General features: G+C 37.3%; 1 non-coding gene across 1 annotated transcript; it reads left to right on the forward strand.

Annotated features, from left to right (window-relative positions):
- The first annotated feature begins 15303 nt into the window (after positions 1–15303).
- LOC112418243 (small nucleolar RNA R71) lies at positions 15304–15410 on the forward strand. Its single transcript, XR_003008476.2, has one exon. It is a non-coding gene; the product is annotated as a small nucleolar RNA R71 (small nucleolar RNA).
- Positions 15411–16621: the final 1211 nt, after the last annotated feature.

The following is a 16621-nucleotide window of genomic DNA, read 5'->3' on the forward strand; positions in this document are numbered from 1 at the left end:
TGTTGTTGGTTGAATTGCCATATTATTGATGATGCTGTTGATAATGAAATATATATGCATATTGAAGAATCATTGATATTTTAGGGTGTTAGATTCAATTGAAGTTATTATATATTATTATTATTGTTTGTGAATCTCACCCTTCTGCTTGAAAATGTTGCCCTTCCTATGGGTAACTTGCAGGTGAGCCTGAGTAGTAGGTGGTGGCTCAAGTGTCTAGGGCTCTGATACGTACGGGATGGGAATTTCTTATTTATTTTTCATTCCTTATGTATCAATTTTGGAACATGCTGAGGTAGCCCTTGTATTTGATTATGGATTTATTTTGATGAGGCTTTTATGCCAAGACTGTTTAGTGGAGAATTAAACATTTGACGTTGTTGTTTTTAATGAAATATTTCGCTGCGAGGTTTTGATAAAACTGTTAAAGTTTGTTGTTTATTAAATAGTTTATATTCTATTTAAGAAATTTTGAAAAGTAGTGTGACATGCCCGTTTGGGTTATTACTCTGATGATTATTTATTAATTAATTGCTTTGGGATAACGGGGTGTTACAATTGGTATCAGAGCAGGTTGGTCCGTCCGGCCAAGTAGTAGAGTCGTGTTGAGCCACGTAGGATAGAGTGTCAACTCTAATGTTGTCTTTGTTGTTGTTCTGAATTGTTGTTTCTTATGTAGAATTCTGAAATGGCTGGTCGTAATGATGCTGCTATTGCTGCTGCACTTGAGGCTGTTGCTCAAGCTATAGGACAGCAACCGAATGCTGGTATGATCCTGATGGCGCCTAGAAGTGACTTAAGGAAGTTGAAAGGATCTTCAGAGTCATGCAGTGTTCAGAGGTGCAAAAGGTGCGGTTTGGGACGCACATGTTAGCTGAGGAAGCTGATGATTGGTGGGTAAGTTTGTTACCTGTGCTGGAACAGGATGGAGCTGTGGTGACTTGGGCTGTGTTCAGGAGAGAATTTGTAACACCCCGTTTTCCCAACATAAAAATTTCAAACATATAATCAGAGTAAACAACATATAACGGGATATGACATTTCTCAAAAATCATAAATAGATAGATAACAAATTATCCTTCGACAAAATTCTTCGAACATCGTAGCGGAATTAGTTTCATCATCAAAAATAGTTTTAGCACGCAGTTCTCATCAAGACGTCTCATAAATCAGTTAAACAACTTAATCATAAAAGCATAGTCAAATACGTAAAGGAATAGAAGCATGCAATCAAGAGACCCCATCCCGTTACGTATCAGAGCAATCTAATCGACTCAGTGAGGAATAAGTCACTCACGACAGCAACACAGCACTCTAAGCTCGATCACCTGCAAGTTACTCATACGAAGAGCAACATTTCCAAGCAGAAGGGGTGAGATTTCACAAAACAATAATATTAATCAATATAATTCAACAATCGTATTTAACAACATAAATGTTCAACATAAGCATCATAAACATCATAGCATCATAGATAATAATATATCATGTAATCACTTCATTAAAGCATCATAAATTTCATAGCATCTTAACTTCTTTCATCATTGACTCAACTATGCGACTATGCAACTTAAACCTCTTATATGCATGTGGTACCAATTCAGGGCATGAGCCCCCATCGCTATTTGAGTATTAATATACTTCCAGGGCATAAGCCCCCATCGCTATTTGAGCTAAAGCTCCATCGTGTTGAGTACAAAGCTCTAGGGCATGAGCCCCCATTAAATGTATGCTAATGCATGGACTCGATCTCTTAAACATCACAATCATCATCTCTTATTTATCCAATAATTTGGAGGTTCAACATCATCTTAATCAACTTAGACCGACTCATGCAGCTTGGTTAAATAACAATAGCAGCATAGGCAGATTACAACAACAACATGACATCATATAACGATATCAAATAAAAACAAGTAACATCTCAATCATTCATTCATAATTCAAGTAATGCAATTAAATATTATATCACATCATATTCAACACTAACATCTCATAACAGCTTCACAGATTGCAGTTAACTTCTTATATAGGTCTCAATACTACCCAAGGGTCCATCTCTAATCAAATCATGCGACACAGATCGCATTTTCCTCACTTGCACTCAGTTTTGGAAGTGCTCGCGAGGCGAGAGCATCTGCTCGCCATGGCGAGTACAAGCCAGATTCCCAACAATGGTTGTTCTAGGTTAAACCAGGTTCAATCTCATTCTAAGTTATCATTTAATCTTAAATAAGCATCTTTAGGCACTCAACAACATCTAAGGTTCAACTCAAAAATCAAAATTACGAAATCAAGGTTGCTCACTATTTATAAGTCTCATTTAAGTTATCATTTAAGGTTCAACATCTAAGTTATCATTTGATCAGACGTACGTTATGTTCTTTTCTAACCAGGTCTTTCCTATTTATATCCCCTCCAACCATCTTATCTTATTTCACTTTCTCCCCCAAAACTCTCTAAAATCTCAAAACAGCCTCTAACTAAATATTTTATTTTATTTTCAAATCTTATTTTATTAAACAACAAAATAAGTCTCATCTCCTCATAAAAATCGTCACATCACGTAAATCATCTAAATAATCATAAATCACACATATATTATATAAATATAATATAACTCGTCCAGACTCAATTAAATAATTAATTAATTAAAAGTGGGCGTTACAGAATTCCTGAATAGGTACTTTCTGGAGGATGTCCGAGGTAATTGAATTTCTGGAGCTGAAGCAAGGGGATATGTCTGTTACAGAGTATGATGCAAAGTTTGTGGAACTTGCTAAGTTCTACCCCCAGTATACCGCGGAGACAGCTGAGTTCTCCAAGTGTATCAAGTTTGAGAATGGCCTGAGAGCTGACATCAAGAGGGTTATTGGATATCAGAAAATCAGAAATTTTTCGGAGTTGGTGACCAGCTGTAGAATCTATGAAGAAGATACAAAAGCTCATTACAAGGTGATGAGTGACCGCAGAGGCAAGGGACAGCAAAGTCGTCCGAAGCCATATAGTGCTCCTGCTGACAAGGGTAAGCAGAGGTTGAATGATGAGAGGAGGCCCAAGAGGAGAGATGCTCCTACTGATATTGTTTGCTTCAAGTGTGGCGAGAAAGGCCACAAGAGTAATGTTTGTGATAAAGATGAGAAGAAGTGCTTCAGGTGTGGACAGAAGGGACACACATTAGCTGATTGTAAGCGGGGAGACATTGTTTGCTATAACTGCAACGAGGAAGGTCACATCAGTTCAGTTCGCAGTGTACACAACCGAAGAAGGTTAGGACTGGTGGTAAGGTGTTTGCTTTGACTGGTACGCAAACGACTAGAGAGGACAGACTTATTAGAGGTACTTGTTTCTTTAATAGTACTCCTTTAATTGCTATTATAAATACTGGTGCTACTCATTGTTTCATTGCTATTGAATGTGCATATAAGTTGGGTCTGGTTGTGTCCGATATGAAAGGAGAAATGGTTGTTGAAACTCCAGCTAAGGGTTCAGTAACTACTTCTCTTGTTTGTTTAAGGTGTCTGTTGTCTATGTTTGGTAGAGACTTTGAAGTCGACTTAGTTTGTTTACCGTTGATGGGTATGGATGTTATTTTTGGGATGAACTGGTTAGAGTATAACCGAGTTCATATTAATTGCTTTAGCAAGACGGTGCATTTTTCTTCTGCTGAAGAAGAGAGTGGAGCATAGTTCTTATCTACTAAACAGTTGAAGCAATTGGAGCGTGATGGAATTTTAATGTTTTCCTTGATGGCATGCTTGTCGTTGGAGAATCAAGCTGTGATTGACAGGTTGCCTGTTGTGAATGAATTTCCAAAAGTTTTTCCTAATGAGATTCCAGATGTACCACCAGAAAGGGAGGTTGAATTTTCAATTGACCTTGTTCCAGGAACGAAGCCGGTGTCGATGGCACCTAATCGTATGTCGGCATCCGAACTTGCTGAATTGAAGAAACAGTTGGAGGACTTGCTTGATAAGAAGTTTGTAAGACCAAGTGTTTCACCTTGGGGAGCACCGGTGTTGTTGGTTAAGAAGAAGGATGGTAGTATGAGGTTATGCATTGATTATCGTCAGTTGAACAAAGTTACGATAAAGAACAGGTATCCACTTCCGAGGATTGACGACTTAATTGATCAGTTAGTGGGTGCAAAGGTTTTCAGCAAGATTGACTTGAGGTCAGGTTACCATCAGATTAAGGTGAATGATGAGGATATGCAGAAGACAGCCTTTAGGACACGTTGTGGTCACTATGAATATAAAGTGATGCCTTTCGGTGTTACTAATGCTCCTGGTGTGTTCATGGAGTATATGAACCGAATTTTCCATGCTTACCTGGATAAATTCGTGGTTGTGTTTATTGATGACATCTTGATTTATTCAAAGACTGAAGAAGAGCATGCAGAATACCTGAAGATTGTATTGCAAGTATTCAAAGAGAAGAAGCTGTATGCCAAGTTGTCGAAGTCTGAGTTCTGGTTAAGTGAGGTAAGTTTTCTTGGCCACATTATTTCTGGTAGTGGTATTGCAGTTGATCCATCGAAAGTTGATGCAGTATCACAATGGGAGACTCCGAAGTCAGTGACTGAGATTAGAAGCTTCTTGGGTTTGGCTGGTTATTACCGCAGGTTTATTGAAGGATTTTCGAAGTTTGCACTTCCATTGACTCAGTTGACCTGTAAGGGTAAATCTTTTGTGTGGGATGCTCAGTGTGAGAGTAGTTTCAATGAGTTGAAGCAAAGGTTGACAACTGCTCCTATTTTGATTTTACCGAAGCCGGAAGAACCTTTTGTGGTTTATTGTGATGCGTCCAAGTTGGGCTTAGGTGGTGTTTTGATGCAAGATGGTAAGGTGGTAGCGTATGCTTCTAGACAGTTGAGAATTCATGAAAAGAATTATTCTACACATGATTTGGAGTTGGCTGCGGTGGTTTTTGTTTTGAAAATTTGGAGGCATTATTTGTACGGTTCCAGATTTGAAGTGTTTAGTGATCACAAAAGTTTAAAATATTTATTTGATCAGAAATAATTGAACATGAGGCAGAGAAGATGGTTAGAGCTGTTGAAGGATTATGATTTTGGTTTGAATTACCATCTGGGTAAAGCCAATATGGTTGCAGATGCGCTGAGCAGGAAGATGTTGCATATGTCTGCTATGATGGTGAAAGAATTCGATTTGCTAGAGTAGTTTAGAGACTTGAGTCTTGTCTGTGAATTGACACCTCAGAGTGTACAGTTGGGGATGCTGAAGATTAATAGTGATTTCTTGAATAGTATCCGAGAAGCACAGCAAGTAGATCTTAAGTTTGATGATTTGATGGTTGCTGGTAATGGCACTGAGGATAGTGACTTTAAGGTTGATGATTAGGGTGTGTTAAGGTTCAGAGGAAGAATTTGCATTCCTGATAATGATGATTTGAAAAAATTGATTTTAGAGGAAAGTCACAAGAGTAGCTTAATTATTCATCCGGGAGCTACGAAAATGTATCATGATTTGAAGAAGCTGTTTTGGTGGTCTGGTTTGAAAAGTGATGTTGCTCAGTTTGTGTATGCGTGTTTGACTTGTCAGAAGTCTAAGGTTGAGCATCAGAAGCCTGTTGGGTTTTTGACACCGTTTGATGTGCCGGAGTGGAAGTGGGACAGTATTTCTATGGATTTTGTGACAAGTTTACCGAACACTCCGAGAGGGCATGATGCCATTTGGGTTGTTGTCGATAGGTTGACGAAGTCGGCACACTTTATTCCGATTAATATCAGTTATCCGGTAGCTCAGTTGGCGGAGATCTACATTCATAATATTGTGAAGTTGCATGGAGTCCCGTCGAGTATTGTTTCAAATAGAGATCCGAGGTTCACTTCTAGATTTTGGAAGAGTGATGAGATAAAACCGCAAGTGCACGGTCTTACTGAAGTAGTACTAAAAGAGTATCGTTCCGACAGGGAGTAGTTAAATTCAATTAACCTTTAGAGATGATTAGAGAAGAAGAGAATTGTAAGTTGGGGTTTTTCAAACGATTGAAAATTAATATAATAAAAAGAGCCTTGGGATCGTTGGTTTCATCTAAATAACAAGTCACTCTCAAACCAAAACTATAGGCTTATAATGTTATGTTAGACCTAATTTCTCAAGACAGTTTCTCTTATGTTCCTCTAGCAACCAAGCCTATTTCGCTGACTTGATTACTATCAGATTTTGGTTCCTCTAACAACCAAGCCTATTTCGCTGACTTGATTGTTATTAGTTCCCTTAAAGATCGAAACTATATGTCTCAAAGATTGCAAAGCCTATTTCGCCGACTTTGCAATCCTTGTCTGAATTCACTTGTTCGAATATCAAAGCTCCACTTTCGTTTTATGAATTGATATTTGGAATAATGGATAAACAATTATCAAACCCTCCACTTTCGTTTCCACAGTTTGATAATGGTTGATCCATGTTAAGACGGTGAATTCAGATAAGAAATTAGGGTTACATAAGATTAAGGCTTAGAACTTGGTTTGATTAGGATTATGTCATTTAGACTTATCCAACAATTCCAAGACAAGGAGAAGTCTACTCACTCATGTTCATCGTAGACATGGGGGAGAAGAGAGAAAACATAAAAGTAATGACAAGAAAATAAAGGAAAAGAAAAGAACTTTAATTAGAAAAGCAATTGTCACTTATTGAATTCTAAGTAAAGATGAATATTTGTGATGGATGGCTACTCTATTTATAGCATTTGATCGACTTAAAATCTAAGCTATTACATTTGGGCTAAAAATAGAGTAGCTTAAAATCTAAGCAAAAGCAGCAAAAGACACTCTGGAGGGTGGCACGGCCGTGCCTAGGCTAGCACGGGCCATGCCAAGCTTCTGACTTGTGGGAGACATATTTTGTCTCTCAATCTTCATATTTTTGTGTCCAATCGACTCCAAGTCCCTTTCTTTTGCTCCAAGACTCAATCCATCCAATATTCTTTCCTGAAATATAATAAAATGCAATTTAAAGTAAACTATCCTAAAAAGGAAATAATACTAATATAAAATTATATAAAATCTAAATAAAACTAAACTAAAAAGCATATTAAAATAGTCAATAAATGACTCATCAAACTCCCCCACACTTGAATCTTTGTTTGTCCTCAAGCAAAAGGCATAGACATGGCAGCAACAAAAGGATTAATATATGACACTTTAAATAAAAGCTTATGTTTCTCTCGAGGTTTCATTTCAATGTACACTAATCACAACTTCAAGCATTCCTTGTAAACTTATTCAACCCGACAACAAATTTCAAGTGAGTGTGTGTGTGTAGTCCAACCCTTTTCTTGTTCCTGTATAAGATAGATATTATGAGGAACAGGTTCTAACCTTAACACTAAAATGACCGAGAAAAATCTTTTCTTCATTTCATATAAGAGAAGTGGGAGAGTTAAGATAGACTTGATGAATTTATACATTTGGGGGCTTGTAGATGCCCAGGGGCTATCATTTCACATTGGAAGTCCGTGAGGGGGTATCCTTTCCTCCAAGTTTCTATGATCACCCTAAGTAGTGCTACAACTTGTTTACTTCACTTAGGAAGTTCCTCTTTTTAGAGGGTTTAATTCAGGCACAATTTATTTGAGAAGTCATCACCACATTTAGGAAGTTAGTGAGAGGGTATCCTTTCCTCCACGTGTGGTGATATCCTTCCGCCCCATTTCGGTTTACACATTTCATCACATTAGAATTATTCCCACATAAACTTATACTACTTTTACTCTGAAGATTTTTAAGGGTCCAGGTTACCATTAAAGTTAGAACGTGTTCCTTAAAATACCTATTCATACACTTACTCAAGGATTGCAACTAGGTGTTTTTCTCATTGGAGAATTAATTTCACAATAAAACTTGATGTGGGTATAGCAAGAATACTTATAACACAAGAAATCACTTTCATGTACAAGAAACGACCATTGAAGAGACAACAAAAAATTTATGTCATAATAAAACAATAAAAACAAGCTGCTTATTCATGCCTTTTACAATAAAACAAAACAAAAGAATAAAGTTCAAGGGAGTTTGGAAACACTACGACTAAAGACACTTTATTAGGCTCCCCCCACACTTAGGAGAAGCATTGTCCTCAATGATTCAAGATAGAAAAATAAAAGAGAAGGAGAGGAAGAAGAAGAAGAAGAAGAAAAAGAAGGAGGAGGAGAAAGAAGGGAAGAGAGGAAGAGGAAAGCTCACATTTTTATCATTGGGGTCCATATGGAGGACCTTGGAGGTGAAAGTGGTGCATCATGTTCCGAAGCATTTGGTTGTTTTCTTCGGATATGCGGTTGCCCCTGTGGACATCGTTCCTTATGCCCATTAGTTCAACACCTTGCCTTTGTTGCTCAGTGCTTATTCTTTCGACCTCGGTAGTCATCCATGCCCATCTTGCATTTGTGTCACCTTCATCAGGGTCATGGTGCTCCTCATCATGGTGCAATTGTGCACCTTCCTCTTCTTGGTGCAAGTGTGCACCTTCTGCTTCTTCATGATGTTGGTCTATGTGCACCTGTGGGTCATCATGAACATACAACAAATTTTCTTCCACCTCGGTGTTAGTCCGAGATTGGTTAGGCAATAAAATCAAAGTGGGCACATTGAGCTTGAGTGTATAAACAAAGGGGATTCGGGGTTTTATGAAATTCATAGAGATAAGGGTTTCTATGTTGAGTCTATTGTTACCCTCAATCTTGTTTATCCCTTGGTCTTCACTCACGCCTAACCGTCCAGCTATGTATGTTATGATACCACCAACTAATATTTCTCCTCTACTATCGGACCTATTTCCTATAAGGGAAAGGTAGTCAACCAAATAAAAACAAGTGTTAACGGGTTGGTTGTGCAGCATAGCCCAAAGCATGAAGAGTTCATCGTTCCTAGTGTTCCCTAGTTCTGTCCTTCCCCTAATAGTGCAAGCCATTACCCTTTGAAGGTACCTAAGTACGGGGTTGTGAATGTTGCTAGCTTTGTTGGCACGTGTGTTAAATTGGTCAAGACCTGTAATTCGCTCCCAAAAGGCGGCGGGTTGATAGTTAACCGGTTTCAAATTTTGATCCCAAGAGTCGTGGATGAACCCCGCATTGGCGAATCCCATCTCATCACAGAAGTGTTGAAGAGACATCTCGTAATCAATATTCATCAGCCGGAAAGAAACTAAATGATTAGGGTTATCGAAATTCAACCTATCTTTCGTAAAAACAATAGAACTTAAAAATTCATAGGTGAAATTCTCATACCCTCTCATAGGTTTCAACATATCAACCCATCCTAACCTTTCTAGCAGATTAAACACATTATCTTTGATTCCTAGCTTATTCAAGTGATGGTTATCAGGGTATCGGCAAGGATGTAAAGGTTTAGAGATTAGAATTTTATACCTATCCCTTTGCTTGTTGTCCCCCGGATGTGCTTGCAACTTCTTTACCACTTCTCTTTGAAGCCATTGCCTTGACCTTGCTTTTGGTGTGGTGGTGGTGATGGTTTGGGTGTGGGTTGTTTTGGTTGAAAAAAAGGTTGGTTTAGTGATGTGGGAAGGTTTAAGTGAGTTTGAGGGGTTGGGTTATGGAGATTGGTGAAAAATTTCAGGTTTTTGGGTTAGGTTTATGGGGGTTACGAATTTGGGTGATGTTGTTTGGATGGGTGAGATTGGTTTTTGAATGGGGGGTTATGATTGGAATGGTGTTTGTGATTGATTGGGTGGAGAAATTGTGTAAATAGGTGAGATTTGAAGGGGGTTGTGGAGGTTTGAGGTTGTTTGGTTATGGAGGTTTGAGAGAGAAGGTTGAAGGTAGAGAGGTGTTTGTGTTTGAGAGTGAAGGAAGAAGAAGGCCAAAACGTAAGGTTGTACCTACCTGAGATCGGGCACAGCCGTGCCAAGCTTAGCACGGGCCGTGCCAACATTCTGGAATATGGGCTGGTTTTGGTGTGTCAAGGTCTGGCACGGCCGTGCCAGTGTGAGCACGGGCCGTGCCAAGGTTCTGGAGGACGAGGCTTCAAAATTTTCTGTTTTCTTGAATTCTTTTCGGACAATGACCTACAAAATAATTTAGAATAACAAAAACAAAACAAAAGCAGTTAAATGCGTGGGTTGCCTCCCATGAAGCGCTTCTTTATAGTCATTAGCTTGACGTTAAAAGAAAGTGTCCATTAGAAAGGATCAAAGATGTTGTATTGTGTAGATGACGCTAAAAAGCGTTCTTTCACACTATGTTCTTTGACCATATTGCAATAATAAAGGGCGGGACCTTCCTTAATGTTTTCAAACTCAAATCCTACCATGTCTTCACTTACTTGAAAAACTATGCTACCATTCTGAACGTCAACTATAGCACCCGCAGTAGCGAGGAAGGGTCTTCCTAGGATCATAGGGCAATCATGGTCTTCCTCGATGTCAACAACCACAAAGTCAGTTGGGATGTATATCCCTTCTATCCGAACGGGGATGTCTTCAACATATCCAGCTATTGGGATAACAGAACGGTCGGCTAACTTTAATATCATCTCGGTGGGTTTCAACTCTCCTATTCCCATCTTTTTAAAGAGGGATAGAGGCAACAAACTAACACTGGCTCCTAAATCACACAAGGCTTTGTCAATGGTCTCTTTCCCTATCACACAAGGGATGGCAAAACTACCTGGATCTCTAAGCTTTTGGGGTTGCGTCTTGACGATTGCACTACTTTCCCTAGTTAAAGCTATTGTCTCTTTGTGATCTATAGCCTTTTTCTTTGAAAAAATTTCTTTTAAAAACTTGGCGTATAGAGGCATACGAGACAAAGCTTCAGCGAAGGGAATCTTAATGCAAATCTTTTTAAGTATGTTTAAGAATTTAGCGAATTGAGCCTCCAAGTTGAGCTTAGTAAGCCTTAATGGGTTAGAGGCCTTGTTCTTATCAAGTGGTTTCTTTATCGCACTCTCTTTACCTAGAAGCTTAACACTCTCTCCCTTGACACTTTTAGCTTTGGTAATGGTCTCTTCTAATTTACTGCCCCCAAGAGAAATAGCATTGACATGGGCTTTGGGGTTTGTTTCAGGTTGGCCAGGAAAAATTCCTGGTGTTTGAGAAGAGGTGGCCACTTGTTGGGCCACTTGGGAGATTTGGGTCTCAAGCATTTTGGTGTGTGTGGCGATAGAATCAACCTTGGTATTGAGTTTGGAGAGAGAGTCGTTCAGAAATCCTGTTTGGTTTTTCAATTCTTGAAGATTTTTATTTTGATTAGCTATGCAATTTTCCAACAAAATCTCCAAACTTGATTTCTGAGCCACTCTCTGGTTGTTTGCATAGCCAGGTGGTGCTGCTTGTCCATAGGAACCTTGAGGATTTTTGTAAAAATTTTGATTTGGCCTCATTCCTTGGTTATATTGAGCGTAATTCAGTTGCTCAATATTGGCAGCACTACCTAACTGACAATCAACACCGATATGACTGGATATACCACAAATTTCACAAGGAGGGGATGCAGAAGAAGGTGTGACAGTGTAACACCCCGTTTTCCCAACGTGAAAATTTCATTTATTTAATCAGAGTAATTCACCTAAACGGAATGTCACATTTTTTTCTTAAAATCATAAACTGTATAAATAACTATTTATCCTTTAAAATTCAATAACTAAAAAGTCTTTAATACTTCGCAGCGGAATTTCTTTAATAACTAAAAACAGTCTTTGGCACTAAGGCCTCTTTATAATTATCTCATAAAAATCCATTAACATAGTCATAAATCTTCAAAAATAATACGTAAGGAATAGAAAGCAATAACAAAGTTCCCATCCCGTTACGTATCAGAGCACCTAAAGACACTTGAGCCACCACTCCTACTAATCATTAATACCTGCAAGTTACTCATACGAAGAGCAACATTTTCAAGCAGAAGGGGTGAGATTTCACAAAACAATAATATCAAGCATATAATTCAATAATTATATTTAACAACACAAATAACTTCATCTATTAGTAATAATAATTCTTCATGTAATAATTCTTAATAACTCAACCAACTTCTAATTATCATTTAACACATATTAACCAAATCGTAACAAACATAGATCATCACATCATAGTCATAGTTCATATATAGCATAACAACATCTTAATCCTAATTCATATACAACATAACAACATCATTAATTCATAATAATAATTATTCATCAAACATCTCATTATCAATTCATTAATAAAAGACAACTTATCAATTTAACATAAACATCATCAAGTACACTTAACAACTCATAGATATCATCATGTAATCATCATCACTAATAACTTTAAAACAACACAATATAATCATCTCTTATTAATAATAATAATTATCTACATCATAGCATAAACATCTTCTTATAATAATATAACAACAACGTAACATGATATTCACTTAATAATAATAATAATTATATATACATCATCTCGTCATAATATAATAATATAACAACAACATAGCATGATATTCACTTAATAATAATAATAATTATATATACATCATCTCTTCATAATATAATAATATAACAACAACATATTCATCTTCTTGTATTAATATAACAACAACGTATTCATCATCTTATGAAAATATAATCAACACATACTAACACCAAAATCAACATCATAAATCTTCAACATAAACATCTTAAACAATATCATCTTAAACATCATAGCATCTTTGATAAACAATTACCAAGTAATCACAACATTCGATCATCATCAATAACATAACATAATATTCATTTAATAATATTAATCATATATAGAACAACATATTCATCACTTAATAGTAACAATTATACACAACATCATAACAACTTAACAATATCATAATCATTATCTTAAACAACATAGCAACGTAACAATATCATAATCAACATGTTAAACAACATAGCAATATTTTAGTCAACATCATATAATTCACATCGTATAATCTTCGTAGGTACTTCTTTAACAACACATAGGTAGAACACAACTCGACAAACTCATGGATGATAATTCATCGACAACTTAACAACTCATGGATGATAATTCATCAACAACGACCTTGACTCGACATATGCGACAATGCAACTTAGACACTTATATGCATGTGGTACCAATCGTCATCATAAGTATTAATATACTTTTATCGTGCGGAGGACAAAGCTCCTAAAACGTGCGGAGGACAAAGCTCCTAATCGTGGTGAGGACAAAGCTCAATGAAATGTTATGCATGGACTCTTAACAACAAAACATCGTAATCATCGTAATCAACATATCATCATGCATCCAATAATTTGGAGCTAAACGTCATCATTTCATAATATATATATAGACATCATGCACTTAGTTAAATAACAGCAGTAGCACAGTCAAATCACACAACAATAGAGAGATATCAATATATCAATTGCAATTCACAACATAACAATATTAATGTGAAGCATCAACAACTTAAACATCAAACATCTTCCACATAAGGCATATAAATATTTCACATAACCAACAACAGCAACATAGGCGACACATAAACATCTCAGGATATAACAATATCAAATGATAATCAACAACAACTCATGTAACTTAGTTAAATAACAATAGCAACATAATCAGATTATATCAACAGCTTAATACCAATTCATTTTCAACAACTTCCTGATCATTCAATAATAATTCAAGTAATGCAATCAATCAATAAATCACATTATAAACACTTAGCATTTCAATATAGCTTCACAATTCACAATCATTATCTTTAATAGGTTACACTATGTACCTAAGGTTCATTTCTAACCAATCCAAGCAACTCAAGTCTCACAATGCACTAAAAACACTCAATTCTGGATGTGCTCGCGAGGCGAGAGTTCTTACTCGCCATGGCGAGTACCACTCATCTCCCAAACTAGTGTTGTTCTGGGTTCAATCTGATCCTACATTCAATCCTAATTAATACTAGGTATGTTCAGGCACTCTAAGGCATCCAAGGTCCAACTAAAAAGGTCGAAACACAAAATATGACATGCACTCTGCCTAAGCTCGCGAGGCGAGGAAGGGTTGCTCGCCATGGCGAGTTGCACCAAACAACTCGCGAGGCGAAGGGAAAGGGCTCGCGTGGCGAGCGATGAAGGTCATCACTCGCGAGGCGAGGATCATCACTCGCCATGGCGAGCGATGAACAGAAGTACGGGCAGACTACGGATTTTCTCGAAAATCCATCAAACAACATGGTTCAAAGCCTAATTTCAATTCCAGAATTCATCTAAATCATTATCTAAGGTCTAAGGACAATTTCTACATCTTTTTAACAAGTTTCCACCGTTTAATCATCAATTCTATCAATTTGACCTAATTTCCGATTCTTCTTAAACTCATCCTAATTCATGTTAAACTTAACCATTGATTCACATACTTAATAGAATTGCAAAGTTCGTCTCACCCTTACCTTAATTTGCAGAAATCGCAGCCCCTCTAGGTCTCTCCCTCTTCTCTTGACTTTTTCTCCCTTTTCTCCAAAAGCAGTCGTACGTACGTTATGTTTTTCTAAACTAGGTCTCTCCTATTTATATAAATCTTTAACCTACTTATTTTTCTCTTAAATCCAAATATTAATATTCTATTCTAATATATACATATATATATATATATATATATATATATAAAATGTTTCTATAACAATAATAAATAACAATTATATCTCTATAACATATATATATATATATTTCCATAACAAATCATTTATATTTCCATAGCAAATGACATATATTTCTACAACAAATCATGTATATATTTCTATAACGAATGACATATATTTCTACAACAAATCATACATATTTCTATAACGAATCATATATATTTCTGAACCAAATAACATATCTATATATATTTCTAAATCAAATAACATATATATTATATTAATAAATATATAACATATATCATAACAAAATATCACTTATCAAAATAAATCATATAAATCACACAAATCATATAAGTATATTCTAAACTCATTTAAAATAATCAATTAATTAGAGAGGGCGTTACAGACAGCATTAACATTAAGCTTTTCAAATTTTTGGGTTAATGCCTCAACCTTAGCAGCAAGGTGGTTATATTCAGAGACTTCGTGTATACCTGCCTCTTTCTTAGAGGGAGTAGGAGTGGTGACGGCTCTCTCGTTGGTCCATTGATAGTGATTCTGAGCCATGTCCTCAATCAAAGCATAAGCCTCCGTATAGTTTTTGTTCATTAGAGCTCCACCTGCAGCTGCATCAACAGACATCTTAGTGGTATATGACAAGCCATTATAAAATTGTGGACTATAAGCCACTTCTCTAGGCCATGGTGGGGACAAAGTCTAAGCATTTCCTTGAAACGCTCCCACATCTCATAGAGAGATTCCCCATCTTTTTGATTGAAACACGTGATTTGGTCTCTAAGCTTAGCGGTTTTAGATGGGGGGAAAAATCGGGCGAGGAATGCTCGCCTCATATCGTCCCATGAAGTAATGGAACCGACTTCTAGGGAATGGAACCAAGCGCTAGCTCTATCCCTTAAGGAAAAGGGAAGGAGATGAAGTCTTACGGCTTCTTGGTTCTCTTTTATGGTGCCACTGAGTCTTAGGAAGGAAGAAATATGGAGATTTGGATCCTCAGTGGGTGATCCAGAAAACTGACTTTGCTGCACCAAACTGAGTAGTGCAGGCTTGATTTCGAAGTTATTACCCGCAACCGGTGGGTACACGATAATAGCTTGTGGCTCTTCTGTTGAAGGAGTAGCATACTCTTTGAGAGTGCGTTCAGCCATAGCAGTATTATTTTGTGCCTCACTCTTTTTCTTATGCAAAAACCTTTCGATCTCAGGAATAAATTCTCCGAGACATTTACTTATTCGCATAAGAAACCGAGAACCCAAGAAGTTAGTGGTAATACAAAAGAAAGAAGTAGAAGAAAAGAAGAAGAGAAGAGAGTTCTAATCACAAAGAAAGAGTTAATCAAATTAGTTTACTCCCCGGCAGCGTCGCCAAAAACTTGATGAGATAAAACCGCAAGCAGCTTATCATCCGCAAACAGATGGTCAGTCGGAGAGGACGATCCAATCGTTTGAGGATTTGCTAAGAGTGTGTGTACTTGAGCATTGTGGAGCTTGGGATAGTCACCTACCGTGGATAGAGTTCACATACAACAATAGTTACCATTCAAAGCTTTGTATGGTCGGAGGTGCCGAACTCCTTTATGCCGGTTTGAGTCAAGAGAAAGTGTTGTGTTGGGACCAGATTTTGTTCATCAGACTACGGAGAAAGTCAAGACGATAAGAGAAAAGACGAAAGCGTCGCAGAGTCGACAAAAGAGTTATCATGACAAGCGTAGAAAGGCCCTTGAGTTTCAAGAGGGAGATCATGTGTTTTTGAGGGTTACTCCTGTGACGGGTGTGGGACGTGCATTGAAGTCTAAGAAGTTGACTCCAAAGTTCATTGGTCCGTATTAGATATCTGAGAGGGTTGGAACAGTGGCATATAGAGTGGGTTAGCCACCACATCTTTCGAATTTGCATGATGTGTTTCATGTGTCGCAACTTCGGAAGTATGTAGCGGATCCTTCGCATGTTATTCCAAGAGATGATGAGCAGGTTAGAGACAACCTCACAGTTGAGAC

This window comes from Medicago truncatula, chromosome 7 (genome assembly GCF_003473485.1).
Source record: "Medicago truncatula cultivar Jemalong A17 chromosome 7, MtrunA17r5.0-ANR, whole genome shotgun sequence".
In the NCBI taxonomy this organism is placed as follows: Eukaryota; Viridiplantae; Streptophyta; class Magnoliopsida; order Fabales; family Fabaceae; genus Medicago; species Medicago truncatula.